We start from the raw sequence: 19,325 nt of genomic DNA, 5'->3' as shown, positions 1-19,325 counted from the left end.
ATACTCTTCCCACTCTCTTCACATTTGACATTCCTGTTCCTGACAGTGTTCCTCTGCAATCCATAAGTACATTTGTACATCACAAAGTGAGGATAGTCTGGACCACATCCCTTGACTTTTACACTAAACTAATCAAACTGATACAGTGTGGAGAATTAATATTCAGATTAAAGTGAAAATATATCCCATTTTTCTCTTAGGTCCGGATTATCTCATCTATGATGACTTTCACATGATCCATTCATTATCCTGAAAATTACATGCTTTCCTTTTCCAATCTGTAAAAGCACCACATTTTCTTTATGCATTCATTTGTTAAAAAACAACGTGAATATTTCTAAATATTCAAGAGTCGCTATACTAGCATGAATCAACATTTGGATATATTTTCCTCGCGTTATATCTTTAGGTGCATACATTTCCATGTTCCTGAAGAAACATCATACTGATTTCCAAAGTTGCTGTTGAAGTTTGCATTCCCACCAGAAGAATATCATTGTTCCCCTCTCCCCATAACACAGCAAACATAAGTTGACTCATGTGTTATAAAACTAAATTTTCTGAAAGGGAGGAAAAAAAAATATCAGAATAATTTTGATTTGCATTTCTGTATTGTATAAGGATGATCAATATTTCACTTTCGATTCTTAGTCACTTGAGTTTCTTCACTTTTGAATATTTTGCTTAGACATGTAGCCAAATTTAATTATGTTTTCTTGATATATAGTGTTTTAGTTTTTTCTATTATTATTTATAGAAGCCCGTTTTTTAACATGTACATGGAAATAATGCTTACTATTTTTGAAAATAGCCACTTTAAACTTATTAAGATCAAATTACATAATGCACATATTCAACTCACAGAATTGGCAGATCTGTTTTAACCAAGCGAAATCATAAGGTCGCTTCATGAAGTATCCCTATATAATAAAATATTTTCTATGTACATAACATTGAGGAATAGAGTTCATATATTTTATTCTTTGAGAATTTCCGCCAATGAATTTTGATGATAATCTTTCCATTTATTTTACCCACTCACTCTATTTCTTTGAATCCTAAATTTGTATATCTTCTACATTAAAGTACTGTTTAATAACTCTATTATAAACCCTTACAAATAATTTTTTTATGTACAGCAGTTTTTAGGCCTTTTCACTGCATTCTTGACTGTTGACTGGCTTGAAGCTTTGCAGGAAACCACAGCTGCTATGTGACATGAGGGCAGCACCTCTTGTATCAAGAAGACGCTTTATGTCTGATCCCATCCACAATTTTGGGGACCTATAGTCTCTTTGCATCTTGTTTCAGGATAGCTTTTTAGCCTTGGGGAAGGGGTATAGCATGTATATCCAACTCATCATGGCTGAAATCAATAAAATGTAGACAAATGTAGACAATATAATGAATGAAAGGAAGGGGTCACTCTTGGAAAGTATTAACAGGATCGTCATAACCTCTGGCCATGTTAGGTAATGAAAGGTTTGAATTAATAAAATGAAAGAGAAAATCGGAAACATGGAGAAAACACAGATTATTTATATTTACAGTCCAAAATCTAGAATTTTTTTAAAGCATTCGGATTTACTGTGGGGAGCGGGTATAGCGGCAATCCCAAAATGGAGCCCGGGACTGCTGCCGCGTCTCATTAATAGCACCTGAAATTAAGCCATTCCCCATCGTGAGAGCTGCGCAGGCACACCATGACGATATATCAGACCATGTGACGTGGACCTAGGAATGGAGGTCACGCAGACTGGATGGTTGAGGTGGTTGAGGGAGGATATAAGGGAGTGGGCTCGGGGGCTGGATGGAGGCATTGTTCCTGCTTGCAGACAAAAGGGTTCCTGAAAAAACTGCTTTGAGAAGAATGTGTGGTGTCTCTCCTTTCCTGCTGGTCGGGGTTGGAAGTGACAGTAAATACTAGATGTATTTATATACCAATATTAAATCAGCTCATTTTGCATAATTTAAAAAGCTATATACTAAACAATTACAAAGAATCAGGTTTTTAATTTCTCCCACCTGAAATATCATAGGACCACATGTATTCAGTTGAAAAGAAATGAATATACATTTAAATAGCATTTAAAGTGTCTAAGACTATTCAATAAAGTAGACAAAAGGATTGAATACATTAAAATTGTATTTTGAATCTGGTATTATCTAACAATGACAGACAAAATAAGGAGAGAGAGTGAGACAGGGGGACAATGAGGCAAAAGGGAAGGTAATGAGAGAGGGAGAAAGAGTTACAAACGACTGACACAAAGAGAGGAAGAGAGAGAATTACACACTAATTTACACATATACACACATATTCTCAATAAAATACTTGTGAACAGATTCAAGTCAACATTAAAAATAATCTTCTACCAGATAAGCTTTCTTCAAATCCCAACATAAAAGTTTGATTCGTCCTGGGGAAGCTGTAGATATGGAGGATATAGTTCAACATAATAAAGGCAAGGTACAAGAAGCCCAGCACAAGCATCGTGCTAAAGAGAGAAAAATTCAAAGCAGTTCCACTACAAGCAGGAAGAAGACAAGAATATACACTGGTTTCACAACTATGTATTACAGTATGTGTAATTTTAGCTAGAGCAATATGACAACCGAAGAAGATCCAGGGAATACAAATGAAAAATGAAGAAATGAAAGTGTTCTCATTTGCAGATGTCATGATACCATTTTAAAAACTCTAAAAATATGTCAGTCTCTTAAGACTGAAAAATACAGTCATAATAGCAGAATATCATACGAACACACAACATTCCTTAGCCTCCTTTATGCCAATCCAAACCATACTGTGAGGAAATATGGGTGAAATTCCCCTCACAATACTCTGAAAATATAAAACGAAATATTGTGGACGAAAGTATTTAAAATGTAAGACCACTATGAATTAGCTAGACGTGATCCTGAATAGAGACAATTTTTCTTTAAAAGATTAAGTTTCTTAAAGCTGAAAATGCATTCATGAAATAGTAGAATTCAAAGTGAACACTCAAAACACGTTATCTTTTTGTTTTCCAATTTCAAACTATGGGCGAGTCATCAGGGAAATATTCCACTTAAACACTCTTAAAATATATATCAAATACCCTAAATTCGCATTGTTAGAAAGAACACTGTGAGTTAGAAGACATATGAAGTAACCATGATACATCCAGATTATACATAAGAACGTTCCACCTGATGTTCTGAAGGACCTTAAAGCCTTGAATGAATCAAATCTTTTATAGTTTTAAGGATAACTAGATAGTATAATAATGTCAATTTTTGATTAATTAATAAAGTTAATGCAATAAATATTGATTAGAATATTTTACTACAACAAATCACCCACTTTTATGAAAATCAAAAATTTGACTATACTATTTCTATGGGACATAAGATAACTTAAAACAACAAAGTGCTAACATGTTTAGGGAGATAATTTTAAAGAGAAAAAATGTGGGAGGAAAAATATGAGATTAAAAAAGTAAGTTACATACACAGTGTGATTTTGTTGGCAGAGTGAATATGTCAAAAGTTTGGAGTGACTTGGATTTATTTATTAATTTAAAAGGGTAGGTTACATGCCAGCAGGAGGATGGACTATCGGATCAGATCTCAAGAAAGTGCCAAATGTTCCAGTTATATGACTATGTTATAGTAAACATAAAAATGCCAGTGTGGGAAATTGAAGGTTTAATTCACCTCACAAGTTCCAGTTCATAATCAATGGAATCCAAGAAAAGAACACAAGGCAGCAGCATGAAAATAAAGAGGAACTCTGCTTACTAATCTGCTCAGCTACCTTTTCTCTGTAACCTCCTCAGCTTACTAGTGCTGTTACCATCCACAGTGGGCTAAGTCACCTTACATAAACTAACCATCAAGAAAATGCAAAATACTGATGCCCGCAAGCCATTCTTATGGAGTCAGTTGCTCAATTATGCATCATTTAGACAGTCACAATAAGCAATCACAGCAAGCCATAAAAGCAAAATAGAAAACTTAGCCAACGAAAGATAAGAGTACCCCTTCATGAATGGAATTTGAGGTCAAAAGTGAAGTTCTATGTGAGGAAGAAATTAGAAGGAATTATGCCAGAAATCACACTTTATTTAAAATAAAATTGAAAAAAAGACAAAGCCACAATTAAAATATTGTTATGTTTGACACATTGAAACCTCTTCTGGATTGCAGGGTAGAGTCAGGACTTGGTTTTTGGCTGGCAGCACAATTGATAGTCCAGTATTTTGGTGGAGTATTTTCCATCAGAAGCCTTAGCTTTACCACAGAGGCTAGATCCAAGTTAAAAATCATAGTCAGTCAACAGTTTGCCAGATCTTGTGCTCCAAAGAAAGGAGCAGTTCATTTAGTGATGATTTGGTGATGACTCTAATTCATTTCAGAGTCATAGATATTGCCAGCATATAAAAAACCACAAAACCCATTGTCAAACACCAATATTCTCTGCATTGCCCACAGTCACCATAGTAATATCAGTGTTGAGCTCTACAGTATGATTTTTTTCTCTTTCCTGTTGTTGCAGCTTATAAACCTTGTTTCTTTGACCCACAGAGAAGTTTCAAATAAAATAATGACAAACTTCTGCATTGAAAGCTATTGGTGACTTGTAGTTGTAGTTAAAAATGAGGACCTCAAGCAATCTTCACTCAGTCCTCTTCTTTTAGGATTGGGTTGATTAGCTATTGCTTTTGCTTTTGGTTTCATTTTGGTGATTTTTTGTTTTATTTTGTTTTCTTTTTCTTTTTGTTCTTTTCTACATGCAGAGATCAAGAGTGGTTAGAAGAATTTCAAGTACAAATTCAGATGGCTGGAAAGAGACCAGTCTTTCTAACAGGTCCACATTGTTTGCTGTACTAGGGATTTTTCTCTTGCCTTTAATGTTGCCCATTTCCACTTTTTGGATCCTTTTATCCTGGCATAATTAATACTACATATATATTATAATTATTTAAATTTCAACTCTGAATCTAAGTGCTCTATCTCCCTCCCAAAACCAGAGACATGGATTGAGTCTTGTTTGCTATCGTTTTGATTCTTAGATCGGGAATCATCCTGCGAACACTGAAGGTCCTGTTCCCAAATTGATTCTGTATAGTTCAATAAAGATGCTCTTGGCCAATCAGTTGTGTGGATTTCTACCAACAGGCTAGTAGACACAAGGGTGGAGAAAAGATTTAGGGTGGAGCAAGAGTTACCAGTCATGTGAGATCTAGTATGGAGTGGCCATTGGTGTAGCAGGCAGGATGTTAAAAACACAGTAAGATAAGTGCATATTTGGGGTGCTGAGCTATGACTAATGTCAATTGAGAAATTGAGTTATGGCAGATTTAGAGGTGTTGAGAAGAGGGTAAAAAGGACAGCTTGCTATTTGGTAGAGGCTTAAAAAAACCTGACAATAGAGCTAAAGCACATCAAAATTTCCTAAGCATATGTGGCTTTCAAGTGCATTGTAAGGGAACTTGAACAGCTCTGGTAGCTTGGAATTCCTGGAGCTTAAAGTGAGGCAGTAGGAACAACCTTCTGCAGAGTATTATGAGAGCAATCCATGACCATAAGGAGCATGTGCAAAGTCATCTTGACCATGAGAGTTAGACTGTCCCACATGTATCTTTTGATTATAACCATTTCTTCTTTGTGATCTTTTAGTGTTCCATTTGCTTAAAACTATTACTGAAAAGGGTAAAATGATTCTAAAGGCTACTCTTCATTGTCAACTATTCATTGGAGATTAATTAAACCCCAACGATAGAGGGAATATGTGAAGAATTTCTGCATAATATAAGGTCAATGTCAAATGAACTTCTTATATATATCTTTGTGGTAAGATGTTTCAACTTTAACCTAGATCTTTATCAAGAAATATTCTTTCTATTATTTTTTCAGGCATCTGCAGATACATCCTTTTGAGGAATGAATTCTTCTTACTGGAGACTATAGAGGGGACCTGCATTTCAGTGATAATTAAACGTCACTTCAAGACATCAAAGCAAAATATCAAAGTGAGAATGGAATAAATTTATTAGGACAGTGTTTTGCAAACAACTTCTTTCACAAACATCTTTGGCAGGAGAATTCTGAAATTTTGCATTTCCTATTTGACTTTGCTGGTACTCTGACAGAATCAACTCTCAATTGTTTGGGACTTTACGGGGAATTAAACACTACAAACAGAGATGAATGCATCATATGCTCTGCCGTCTGTGTTAATATGGCTTCAGTGAAGAACAACTATGCTACAGCTATTCTTCTGTTTTTTCAAATATTATCCTCATACAAAGTGTGGAATCTAAGGGTTGCTGGATGGATAGGTCGAGAACACTGGCTGAGAGCTACAAACGCAGAAGTGGGATGGTACATGCTTGGGGTGTGAAAAGCCTGTGTGTAGATCATAAACAACTTCAAAATATTCATTGCTTTAATAATTACTTGGAAGTGGACTTCTGTAAAATGACTTCAGCAGACCAGCATGGTAGAGAAACAGTAACTGATTCCCTGGAGATTTAAATGCACTGGATTGTGAAACATGGACTTAGAGGTAGAGACAAGTCAGTGAATGAAGACTAGATTATCAATCCTCTGTTGTCTCTTAAGTTTCCCTGCCCCATGGTTTGAGGCCTACAGCAAAAGATTTTTTGGAATGAGGAATAGAATGAAAGCCAATTTGTTGAAAATCCCAGTCATAAGAAAATACTGACATCATCTGTGACAAACATCAAGTCTCAGCATGGCTTCAGCATGTCTGAATGTCTGCTGTCAGCATGGGCTTTTACGGCCATCCCTTTAATAAATGCAGAGCTCCAATCTGCTTCAGCCACATTATCATCTCTTCATTCTGTTGCAGGTAGATTAGATCACTGTGTCTGCCTATGCAGTCTTTCTCTACATATAAGGACCCAAGGAACAATGCTCACTCCAGGGAGCTGTTGAAAGTAATCTTGAATTGCATTGGTGTTGTTAGTAGATGTAATGTCTTCAAATCCCAGAAGACCATGTTTGCAAAGGAGTTGATTGAGGAAGTCTTGGGTATTTCAGTATTAGGGGCAGGTTGGATCGATGAACAGGACCGCCTTCCCAGACTAGATCTTGCAGTTCACATACACGTGAGCCATGCTGACAGGGTGCAGCTTCCAAGAAAAGAATGTTCAGTTGAAGATATTGGTCTGTTTGAGAATGGCAAACCCAATGTATTCTAAACCATGCATTCTATTTGAATCCCCGTAGAAAACATGGAAGAAAGAAGCCTTTACTTTTTCATTTTTGCACTCACAGTGATACCAAATCCTCATAGACATTAAAACCTGCATACTGAATATTTATCCATATGTCAATGACCAGATAAGACATCTTGCCTTTTGGACTAATAAACTAATGGATTCTAGGACTTTAAAAATAGTCAATCATTGTTAAATTATGTGTTCCATAGTCTGTGATCATTGTGACTAGTCCGATTTCTCTGTACAGAGAGATTCATCCTTTACTGTCTGTTGGGGAACACCAACTACTACACCAGATATCTAGAGAAGACCTTTTATGGCATTTTGTCTCTAGTAAGAGTTTCAGGTCAGTTACAAATTTCCAATGGCCACATTACCTTAGTCGGATTTTCATATGATGCTTTGATACAGTCCTTCTTTTTTTCTATAGTTCTTGGCAACATAATTAAAATAGCAATTGTAACCTATTAAAGAAATGCACAGTAATCTATTTGCATGAATGCAGCAGAGAGGATTATAGGATAAACAAGAATTGGAAAGCAAGATATCCTTCCTTCCTAGGACCAAGACCAGGAAATCTTAACTATATAAAAATCTGAGACAAGTTGTCTGAGTTTGTTCTTTTCTTCAATCATGGGGATCCTAGTGAAGGAGCTCAAGTCTGAAGAGTTGGCAAAAATTACCTTCATTTCTGATCCAGGTCAACTGCTGAATACCTCATTCATGGACCTGAAGAAACTCTGTATCCATCCTTCTATAATGTGTATATATCAATGTATCATTCATAGAATGGACACTTTACTGTTGGTTTGAAAGCAACAATTTGTCCCTGGAGAGACACAGATTTCTTCTTTCGCCCATTATTTGACAGGCTGATGGTGGGTCTCATAAGTTCATTCCGGGATTTGCTTTACAATAATCATTCAGTTATCTGGAAGAAACACTTTTTAATGTAGTGAGATCTACTAGAACAATATCAACCATCATCTTCCATTCCCAGTTTAATGCTGAATCATTCTCCACTAATTGTCTGTGGTCTCTGATGACAGCAGCATCTTTACAGACTAGTCTGAATATTGCTCTTAGCACTGCATTTAGGATACATCAATGTGATTTCCTTACCACTTTCATTCCCAGGAGAGTTTTTCAATTCATTTCATCTGATGCGTCTAATCTACATTGTCAGCCAGGATGAGTTTTGAGAGTTTTTCTAAAAAAATAAAGAAAAAAAGGAAGAAATGAAAGAAAGGAATCTGGCAAGTATATCTCACCAATTGACTCAGAAATCTAAAGTGTTAGTCAGTGGAAATACTAGTGGAAAGTCTGAGATCATGAAGTCTCAACTAGAAGCACTTCTCTCTCCAAGATATTAGTGTAAGAGAGAAACTGCACTATTGGTATCCAAAGCATGGAGAAGTTTACTCTGAGCAGAGGACACAATACTTGCCTTTTATTTCTTACTTAGGACCTTTTTATAATAGACAAAAAGAATAAATGCAATGAGCTCTCAGTAAAACATCTGTTACCTTCAAAATTCTTGGCATTTGGAATAAAGAAATGAATGATATAAAAACTCTGACTTCCAGGAGCCATAAGAACTGCGAAGTCCAGATGTTTCTGAGAGGCTCGCAGCTCTAGATTCCCATATGCAGAAGGCTCAGAACAAGTCTATCTCTTCAGTGATCCTACTCAACTCCTACAAGGACTCACTGAGCTTTCCGAAGTACCATGTATTTCATCCTTTTTTTATAACAAGACAGAAGACCACCTTCCTTCTTCCCATCTCTGATCTCATCATCCTCTTCCTTCTCACTCCACAATGACTGTTTACTATCGATTAGAGTTAAATTAGTAAACACTAGAGGTACTGAAGGGATATCTGAAGGGAGTTGCAGTCACAACAACACTTGTGACATCACAGAAGAAGCTAGTCCTCTCCAGGTTTCAATAGATGTTTCAGGGAGGGCCTACTGATTATGTCATTGTGATGTGCCATGGCTTACCTGTTAAACATCTTTCCTTACATTGACCAGATTCAAGGGTGCCCATTCCACGTATGTCTCATGTGACACAGTAGAAACCTTTATGTACTCCATCTCTCTAAAGCTAGAGACTTCTCCTTGCTTTATTAGCAGTTACAAACTTGGGATGGAGAAAGGTAGTCAGTGGCTTGGCATGGGTAGAAAAGATTTTGGAACATCTAGTGTAGAAGATTCTTCTAGATAATATTTTTATTCTCAGGTTCATTCCTGAGATATAGAGTTCAATTTTCTTGGTTATCTATGTATCACAAAGGCCAGTATTTTCCCTACAGACCTTTAATTAAATGAATATTGTATATCACTTTCTTATTGTACTTTCCTTGACAGGGGACTTCATAAATATTCCTGAATGTGTACTGAAAAATTCTTTTTTCCTATTCCATTATCTGCAACAAAGTGATTTTGGCAACAAAGTGTGCCCAGCTATAGAGTGAGAATAACAGTGTGAGTACTGTGTACTCACTTCAATTAATAAACTCCTAAAAGCTTCTTTTATGTAAAAATTACCAGGCATCAGAAAAGCAAAGGGCAACATGGACTACAGAATTCAGTTCTCTAGTCCCATTTGATATCAAACCTGCACTACCTATCTTCCTGTGTTCCCATGGCCAGAATTAAGGGTTTTGGATGTTTTATCATTATTCGTCCTTAAGTAGCAACCTTAGATACAGGAGGATAGGCAGGGAGAAGAATGACATGTTTATCAGTCAAACCTCAAACTCAATATGTTCATAATACAGGAGGGAGTCTATTTGACATTGTCATTTCTGAATTCTACATTCTTGACCTAGTTTGGCAGATTCTATGTTAATATTCCACTGAACCACCTAGCTGTAGGAGCCACCAAAAGTGTGTATATATAAATACACACAAACACACACATCTGGCACCAAAATGATATAAAATTGATGAACCTAAGAACTGCAATCGGCCAGGAATCATATATAGACATTTCCTGAGAGACACTGCTAGAGTATGTGAAATACAGAGGTAAATGATAGTGGCAAACCCATGAACTGAAAATGGACTTCTTGTTGGTAAATGTTGAGAAAGGATTACAAGATCTGAATGGGGCTTTAATCCCCACAAGGACAATGCCAATACACGAAACCATTCTGGTACTAAATCAATATTCAAAGAGTGCTCATGGGCAGACCAATGTCTCCAACTGCAAATGTAGCAGAAGATGGCCTTCGTGACACCAATGAAAAATGAGGCCCTTGGTCCTCCCTAGATTTGATTCCCAGTTCAATGGACTGTCAAGAGGCAGTAAGGGGGGTTATTGAAAAAGGGGAGGGGGACAGGTTAGGGCTCTTATGGACAGGAAACTGAGAAAGGAAATTACATTTGAAATGTAAATATAGAAGTATCCAATTAGAAACGCAATAAAAATTCCTAAAGAAATGATAGAGTTAAAAGAAAAGAAAACTGTCAATGAATCACACATATTGACACAGAAATCTAAAGGTAACTGTCAGGGAATGGTAATCAGAGAAATACTAGTGGAAAGACTGAGATGATGATGTCTGAACTAGATGCACATCTCTGTCCCAGATATCTTTGTCAGAAACAAAGTGCACTATAGGAATCCAAATAAAGGAGGAGTTTACCTTGAGATGACATGACGATACAATACTTGTTGTCCCTCCTTCCTCAGGACTATTTTTCCTGGGGAAAAAGAATGAAAGCCATTAGCTCTCAGAAAAACAACTGTAAACTTCCGAATACCTGACTTTTGGAATAAAGAAATTAATGATAAACAACCTCTGACTTCCAGGAACCATAACAAGCAATGAAATCCAGATGCTACCGAGAGGCTCCCACCTCCTGAATCCCATATGGGGAAGGCTCAGATCAAGGCTATGTGTTCAGTGAACCCTCACAACCCCTACACAGCACTCCTTGTGCTTTCCCATGTACCACATATTTCTTCGTTTTTTAAACTAAAACTTCCTAGGCCAACTTCCTTCTCCCCATCTCTGATATCTACATCTTCTTTGATCTTCCTCACAAATAGCTGTTTACACTGAAATAAAGGCCAATTAATAAACCCTAGAGGTACTGAATGAATGTCTGAGAGGCAGTTGCAGTCTGGAAAACACTGTGACATCACAGGAGAAGCTAGGGATCTCCAGTATACAAGAGATTTTTCAGGGCCAGCCTAATGATGATGTCACTGAGAACTGCCATGGCCTACCTGCTAAAGAGCTTTCTTTATATTGACCAGATTCTAAGGTGACCTTTCCAGGTGTGTCTCCTTTGACACAGTGGACACATTTATGTAGAACATCACTCTAAAGCTAGACAGTTCTCTTTGCTTTATTAGTGGTTACATGCTCTAAATGGAGAAAGTTATTACGGGTTTCGCATGTGTAGAAAAGATCTAGGAACATGGGATGTAGGACAATCTTCTGGATTATAATTTTATTCCCAGTTCCATTCCTGTGACAAACAGTTCAATTTCCTAAGTTCTATCTGTTTCCCAAAGGCCATTGTTTCCCTACAGATATTTAATTGAGTGGATTTTGTATTTCATTTTCTAATTGTTCATTCCTTGATAGGGCACATTATAGATATTCCTGAATATGTACTCAAAAATTCTGTTTTGCAATTCTAGTTTTTTGCAATGATTTTCGCAACAAAGCTGTTCAAGCTAAAGAGTGAATGTAATAGTGTAAATATTGTGTTCCTACTTCAAGTGATAAACTCCCAAATTTTTATTTTATGCAAAAATTACCTGACATCAGTAAATCAAAGGACAGCATGGACTCTAGCATGCGGTTCTGTAGTCCCATTAGGTATCATTTCTGGAATATCTACCTTCCTGTGTTCCAAGGGTGAGACTTCAGGCTTTTGGATATTTTACCATGATTCTTTATTCAGGCCATACAAAAGATACAGGATGATGGGAAGGGAGAGGAATGCCTTGAGGCCCAGTAAAAGCTCAACTTCGATAGGCGCATAAGAACAGGAGGGAGTATATTTAGTATTGGCATTTGTGGATTCTCCATTCTTGACCTAGGACCTCAGAATCCATGTTAAAATTTCAACTAATTTCATAGATGTATAAGCCATCAAATATATGTACATATATATAAAAATAGATATAGATAAATAGATATAGATATATAGAGATAGAGAAGAGATAGAGCTAGAGACAGAGGCAAAGATAGATAGATAGATAGATAGATAGATAGATAGATAGATAGATAGATAGATAGATAAATAGGTCAGACACCAAAACTAGATACGATTCAGATTAATAAAGCTAAGAAGTGCATGCTGCCAGTAACAGGTTATAGATCTTCCCTGAGAGACACAACTAGAGCATGTCAGTTACCGAATTGAATGCTAGTGGCAAACGAGAGAATTGTAAACAGACCTCTTGTTGATAAATTTTCAGAAAGGATTACAAGAGCTGAAGAGGCTATCAACCCCATCAGAACAATGAACAAGAACTTTCTGGTACTATACAGATAATCAAAGACTGTACATGGACAGACCTATTGCTCCAACTACATATGTAGCAGAGGATGGCATTGGTGGACACCAAAGGAAGGAGAGGACCTTGGTCCTCCCTAGGTTTGACTCCCAGTTCAAGGATATGTCAAGGGAGAGTAATGGTGGTTTAAATGTCAAGGAATGGAAACATTTAGGTCTCTTATGGAGAGGAAACTGGGAAAGGAAATAACATTTAAATGTAGATATAGAAATATCCAAAAAATATTAAAATTAGCTTAAATTAAAAAAAATTATGAAAGAGATAAAAGTAAATAAAACTGCAAGGTAATCAGACATATTGATTCAGAAATCTAGAGGGACACTGTTAGGGAATGGTAGTCAGCATAACACTAGTGGAAAGACTGATATGATTAAGTCTGAACTAGAAGCATTTCTCCCTCCCAGATATCAGTGTCAGACACAAACTACAGTGTAGAAATCATGTACACGAAGGAGTTTACTCTGAGCTGAGGATACAATACTTGTCTTTCCCTTCCTCCTCAGGACTTTTTCCTTCTGGAAGAAAAAATAGAAGCCATGTGCTCTCAAAAAAAAAAAAAAAAAAAAAAGCTGTACCCATCCCAACACCTGACTTTTGGAATAATGAAATTAATGATAAAAAAAAACCTCTGACTTTCAGGAACCATAACAAGCAAGGAAATCCAGTTGCAACTAAGAGGCTCCCACTTCCTGAATCCCATATGTGGAAGGCTCATGTGTTCAGTGAACCCTCACAAACCCTACACGGCACTCACTGCACTTTCCCATGTACCACATATTTTTTTCATTTTTTTCAAACTAAAACAGAGAGCCAACTTTCTTCTACTCATTTTTGTTATATACATCCTCTTTGTTCTCTTTCCCAAATGGCTGTTTGCACTGAAAAAGAGGCCACTTAGTAATCCCTAGAGGTACTGCAGGAATATATGTGATGCAGTTTTTTGTGACATCACAAAATTAGGGCTCTCCAGGGTACAAGAAATTTTTCAGGGAGGGTCAAATGATGATGTCAGTGAGAACTGCCATGGCCTACCTCCTAAATAGCTTTCCTTACATTGACCAGATTCGAGTTTGCCTTTTCCAGGAATGTCTACTCTGACACATTGGTAACATTTATGTACTACATCTCTCTACAGCTGGAAACTTCTCTTTGCTTCATCAGTGGTTACAGGCTCTACATGGAGAAACTCAGTTAGGGGCTTGTATTGAGTAGAAAAGATCTAGGAACATGGGATGTAGGAGATTCTTTTGGATAATAATTCTATTCCCAGTTCCATTCCTCTGACAAACAGATCAATTTCCTATTTTTTCCCTGTTTCCCACAGGCCATTTTTTCTTTACAGATGTTTAATTGAGTGAATATTGTATTTCATTTTCTAATTGTTCATTCCTTGAAAGGGGTCTTTATAGATATTCCTGAATGTGTACTCAAGTATTCTGTTTTCAAATTCCAGTTTTTTGGCAATGATTTCGGCAACAAACGTGGCTAAGCTATGAAGTGAATTTAACAGTGTAAATATTGTGTACCTACTTAAAATGATAAACTACCAAATTTTTATTTTATGCAAAGAAATAACTGCCTGAGTAAATCAAAGGACAGCGTGGACTATGTAGTCCCATTAGATATGATCTCTGTAATATCAACCTTGTCGTGTTCCAAGGGTGAGATTTCAGGGTTTTGGATGTTTTAAAATGATTCTTTCTTCACGCCAAAGATAAGATACAGGAGGATTGGCAGGGAGGGAAGAACTAGAGGTCCAATGAAACCTCAACTTCATTAGGGTCATAAGAATAGGAGCGAGTCTATTTGGCATTGCCGTTTGTGGATTCTACCTTCTTGACATACCTGCTCAGAATCCATGTTAAAATTGCACGTAATCTCATAGTTGTAGGAACCACCGAGATATATATATATATATATATATATATATATATATATATATATATATATATATATATCAGCCACCAAAACTAGATAACTAGATAAGATTGATGAACCTAAGAAGCACATTCTGTCAGGAACCAGATATAGATCTTCCCTAAGTGACACAAAAAGAGCATGTCAAATACAGAAGTGAATGTGTTGTTGCAAAAATATAAAAATAAAAAAGTTGTCTTATATCCCGCTATCTCTGGCATTGTAGTTTCCCAAGTCTCTGCTAGATATCTTGGTTGAATACATCACCACTCCTCAGCTGCCCAGTGTCTCTTATTGCCACACATGTTTTTACACTCAAAACCTCACATGAAAGAACACACAACACAATAATCTTTGACCCAATTGATAAGATATAGTAGCCCACATAAGCATACAAAGCCTGGTACGATCCATACCTTAGGGACAATAATAACAACCAGTAAATACACAGAGCAGTATCTTAAATTCACCTGCCATGGCTTCTCACCCTCTCCTCTTCCTGTCTCTCCTTTTTCCTCTAGTCTCTTCTACTTCCTTCAAACTTCATTCCTGCCCATACTTCCTTCTCTTCCAATGATAGGCCTGCTTCTATCCTGTACCTGCCCCTCACCTGTACTTCACAAATTTAATGTGAAAGCTGTTCTGTAGAATTCACCTGAGTTCTGAGTACAGGACAAGGCAGCTGTCCTTGGAGCAGTGGATTAGCATCAAAATACAGATAACTTTAGTGTAAACAACGTTTCCCACTTTTTGTCCAGTTAAACAGACTTTTCATTTATATATATCAATTGAGTAAGATTATTACTATTCTACAATTTATAAAGCATTTGATATACTCAAAACCCAGTCTGTCACTATATCAGTTAGAAAGAGCATTTAGTTCTTCATTCCAGCTTCAGAAAGGCTTAAAATCTATATTATGTCTTGGCTAGCTTGTATACTATCTGATAACTATCCAGTAAAATATGTATATTCAGAGTTATACAGCCTGATAAGCAATGAGGCTATAATCAGTCTCCTACCCCGTCAGAAATCTGAGAGTGACCAAATATCTATACACATAGGATGTCTTAGAGGGCTTCTAGAACTGAGAGGTTGTAGAGACAAATCTCCAATAGCACAATCCCCTGTTAGCAACATGTGAGCTTAAGTCTTCAGCCTTCTGACACAAGATCAACTGACAGCCTATTGAAAGGCAGACTTGGAAGGGCTGATTACCCTGTATTGGCAGGGTTTATCCCTCAAATCCTCTGCATAATTTTTCCTTTTCTGGATAGTATTAATCTGCATATGAAACAGGCATTTTTTTCCAGTGACTGCCTAGCCACAAAGTATTGCCTCATTTGGAGGTAGAGATGTTCAAATTCTTCATTAAATTTGCCAAAGGGGAACAGTTAGGAGAAGATATGACTCAACAAAAGATAAGTAATAACTTTAAATCTCAAATTTTGTGGATTTCTTACATTTTTGAAAAGCATCTATCTATCTAAGACAATCTGGACTGTTGTCTTTATATCTTAATTTTTTCTTGATAGTACTCTTACAAAGTCAGATGCATGACTTTAATATTTCAATCTTAACTCACAGGTTTAATCAACTCAGAAGTGTGTAATGACAAAAATAATAGAACTGGCTCTTGTAATTTTAATTTTTTTTCCAATTATTTCTATACCCAAACAAAGATAAGATTAAGCTTAGTTACCAAATACGATTATGACTGTATAACTAAATCTAGCTTATTCCTCCCTGCTAAATTTCAACCAATTTTCAATTCTTTATAAAAACATCTTTAGAATAACCACTTCCAGCCCCACCCCACAAATTCCAGGTAATTGAGACAATGGATCCACCATAACTTCTTCAAGTTGTACATGGGCGTTGAGATATCCTTAGGTGTAGGGGGTAGGAAAAATGAAACAATTGCGATAGCCGATATGTCCTGACTGGACCCAGCTGAAATTCACTGAAACCAGGATTCCAAGTAGGTACACTCTACAAAATACAACTCTCAGGAAAAAGGTTAAGAATCGATATATCTTTTGTTTGATTCTCCTGAATATATGTTTGATAGCCGTCTACTGATATCAAACCTGATCAGTATGACTCTGTGAGGTTTCCAGAATCCTAATCACAATTTTTAAAAACACAAGAACAAAATCTTTCTTCCAAAATACTCTGTTTCTTAATCTGAAACCAGAGAAGCTTGTATCTTGCACTCTCTCCCAGAGTAATAATATAAGCATAAAACTCAAAGTCACACCCATCCTTAAGATTAAACAATTTTTAAAAAAGGAATTTAAGTATAAAATGAGCCTGATATAACTCAGTACTTGGTGATATCAGGAAATAAACCCAAAGTTCCCATGGAGCCCATGTTAAGAGAATTTGAACTTGCTATTGTTGTAAATATCAAAAGTAACCACAAATCATCGCTAAGCGTCATCAACGAGCCATATAGTGGGATAATTCATAAAACTAATCGAATACCTTCTATCAATTCTAATATCAATAAGAAAACTTCAAACCAGGACTTTTGCCCAAAATATCTGAGTCTGTTAAGCTCTCTACCTGAAGCCACAGATTTTTCTTTATCGTTAATAACTTCTACAATATATGTCTGCATTCACTTTCCCTGTTGTTACAGACATTTCATCAAAACTCTCTACTTGGTAGTGCCTAATTTTTCCCTAAATTCTGAGCAGTAGATTAAAATCCCCACCTGATTCAGGTAATCTCTCTACTCTCTTCTTTCTTAAATAAAACTTAATCACTTGTTAATAATACCTTAATAGAAGAAGTATCTTGTGTAACTAGGATTTCCACACAAAATTCCCCTGTGGAGCCTATGTTAAAAAGAAAATGTGTATCCTGAAAGACTTACTAAACAACTCTCATTAAAAAGCAGCTTTAATCTCTTAACTCTCTGAACTGCCATTACTTATCACACAGCAGGGGACCAACAGCCTGTCAGCCCTTGCTGCTTCCCCATTTTTGTTTTATATTCTGCTCTTAAGTTATCAAGAATTAATATGGCACAGGTGTCCTCTTACTTAGAAAATAAAAAGGTTCTCTCAACGTTTTGATTACTAGTGGATTCTTGCCCATCACCTTGTTTTGCCATCTGTTGTTGTAAAAAAAAAAGAAAACTTGTCTTTTACCATGCTATCACTAGCACCGTAGTGTCCTAATATAATAGGTAGATATCTTGGTGAAAACACATCCCTACTCCCTGTCAGCCCAGTGTCCCTTGCCGCCACACACTTTCCTATACTCAATCCCTCACATAGAAAACACACATCACAAAAATTTTGACCCAATTGCTATGATATAATTGCGCACTTAAATATACAAAGCCCTTTACCATCCATCCCTTAGGAACATTAATAACCTGTAAATACACAGACCATAATTGTAACCTCACCTGCCATGACTTCTCACCCTCTCCTCTTCCTATCTCCCCTTTTTCCTCCAGTCTCCTCCTCTTTCTTCAAACATCTCTCTCACCCATTCTTCCTTCTCCTCCAATGACCTCCTTCTTTACATGGTAAAGAAAAGTTCTTTACATAGTACAAGTAAAGAAAACAAATTACTCCCAAAGCATCCTTCTATCATGTACCTGCCCCACACCTGTACTTTACAAATTCAATGGGGAGGTGGTTTTGGTGAAGTCACCTGAGTTCTGAGTACATGAGTAGGCAGCTGTCCTTGGGGCAGTGGAATTAGCATCAAAATACAGATTACTTCAGGGCAAACCACAGCAAATAGCTTTGATATCCTAGTGAAATCTTTCAAGCCAAGTAAAACTGCAAATGTGATAATGTTCTAGTTTCTTCTCATGCTTGATGCTGAAAAGAGTGATAGTGTATGAGAAGAAATATTACATAGTACACGTAAAATAAACAAATTACTCCCAAGGCCAACAAGGCTCATAAGTAAGCAATTTGTTATAGAGTAACAAAGAGTAAGCAAAGTAGTTTTCTCATTCGGTTTCCCTTCACTGTAGGCAGCATTTTGAATTTACAGAGAAATGGTTGATATTGTATCATTTATCTTTAAACATACTCTAATAAGAATCTTTTAAAAAGCACAAATCTAAATATGTGTATAAAAATGTCATATCTACTTTAAAAGATCAGAATGCACACCTGTGATTGTCAATCCTTATTAAATCCTATCAGAGAGCTGAGGGTACAACTGGGACAGAAATCAGTCCTCAACAGTCCAGCATGTGTGACAGTCACACCATTAGCCTGTGCCACCATTGTTCTTGGTCCCTGGCCTTAAAAAGTCCCTGTCTTTTCGAACTTCAAATTGTTCCCTAATTTTTTTTTTTTTACATCAGAGGCAGTAGTTAAAACATGTTAGCCAGCTTAACAAACAATTTTATTTTTCCAAATGCTTTTTAAGGGTGCTGGTCGTCACTAATTATTCTACATTTCCTTTGGTGATGGTGGAAGCATTGGTCTTCCACAGAGGAAATTCCTAAAAGACCTCGACCACTATTATTGCAAATGCCAATGATGTTGCTCCCTGAGTGGTGGTAAGCTCCAGGAGGATTTTTATGTACTTCTTAGAATTAGAGAGATATGAGGGGAACAACCGAGCGAAACGCTGCATGAAGTTCTCAGT

At 36.6% G+C, this 19,325-nt stretch overlaps 1 long non-coding RNA gene across 2 annotated transcripts in view; it reads right to left on the bottom strand.

The window, feature by feature from the left end:
• Nucleotides 1–3,421: 3,421 nt before the first annotated feature.
• Nucleotides 3,422–19,325, bottom strand: part of LOC134484426 (uncharacterized) — a 42,071-nt gene continuing 26,167 nt past the window's right edge. For both annotated transcript variants that reach the window (XR_010061882.1, XR_010061883.1), the window contains exons 2-3: nucleotides 10,888–10,945; nucleotides 3,422–8,445 (exon numbers count right to left, since the gene is read on the bottom strand). This is a non-coding gene — a long non-coding RNA (uncharacterized LOC134484426). The remainder of the gene's footprint in view (nucleotides 8,446–10,887; nucleotides 10,946–19,325) is intronic.

Source organism: Rattus norvegicus, chromosome Y, assembly GCF_036323735.1.
Source record: "Rattus norvegicus strain BN/NHsdMcwi chromosome Y, GRCr8, whole genome shotgun sequence".
Classification (NCBI taxonomy): Eukaryota; Metazoa; Chordata; class Mammalia; order Rodentia; family Muridae; genus Rattus; species Rattus norvegicus.
The sequence above is the reverse complement of the archived record's forward strand: the minus strand, read 5'-3'. Positions and strand labels throughout refer to the sequence as shown.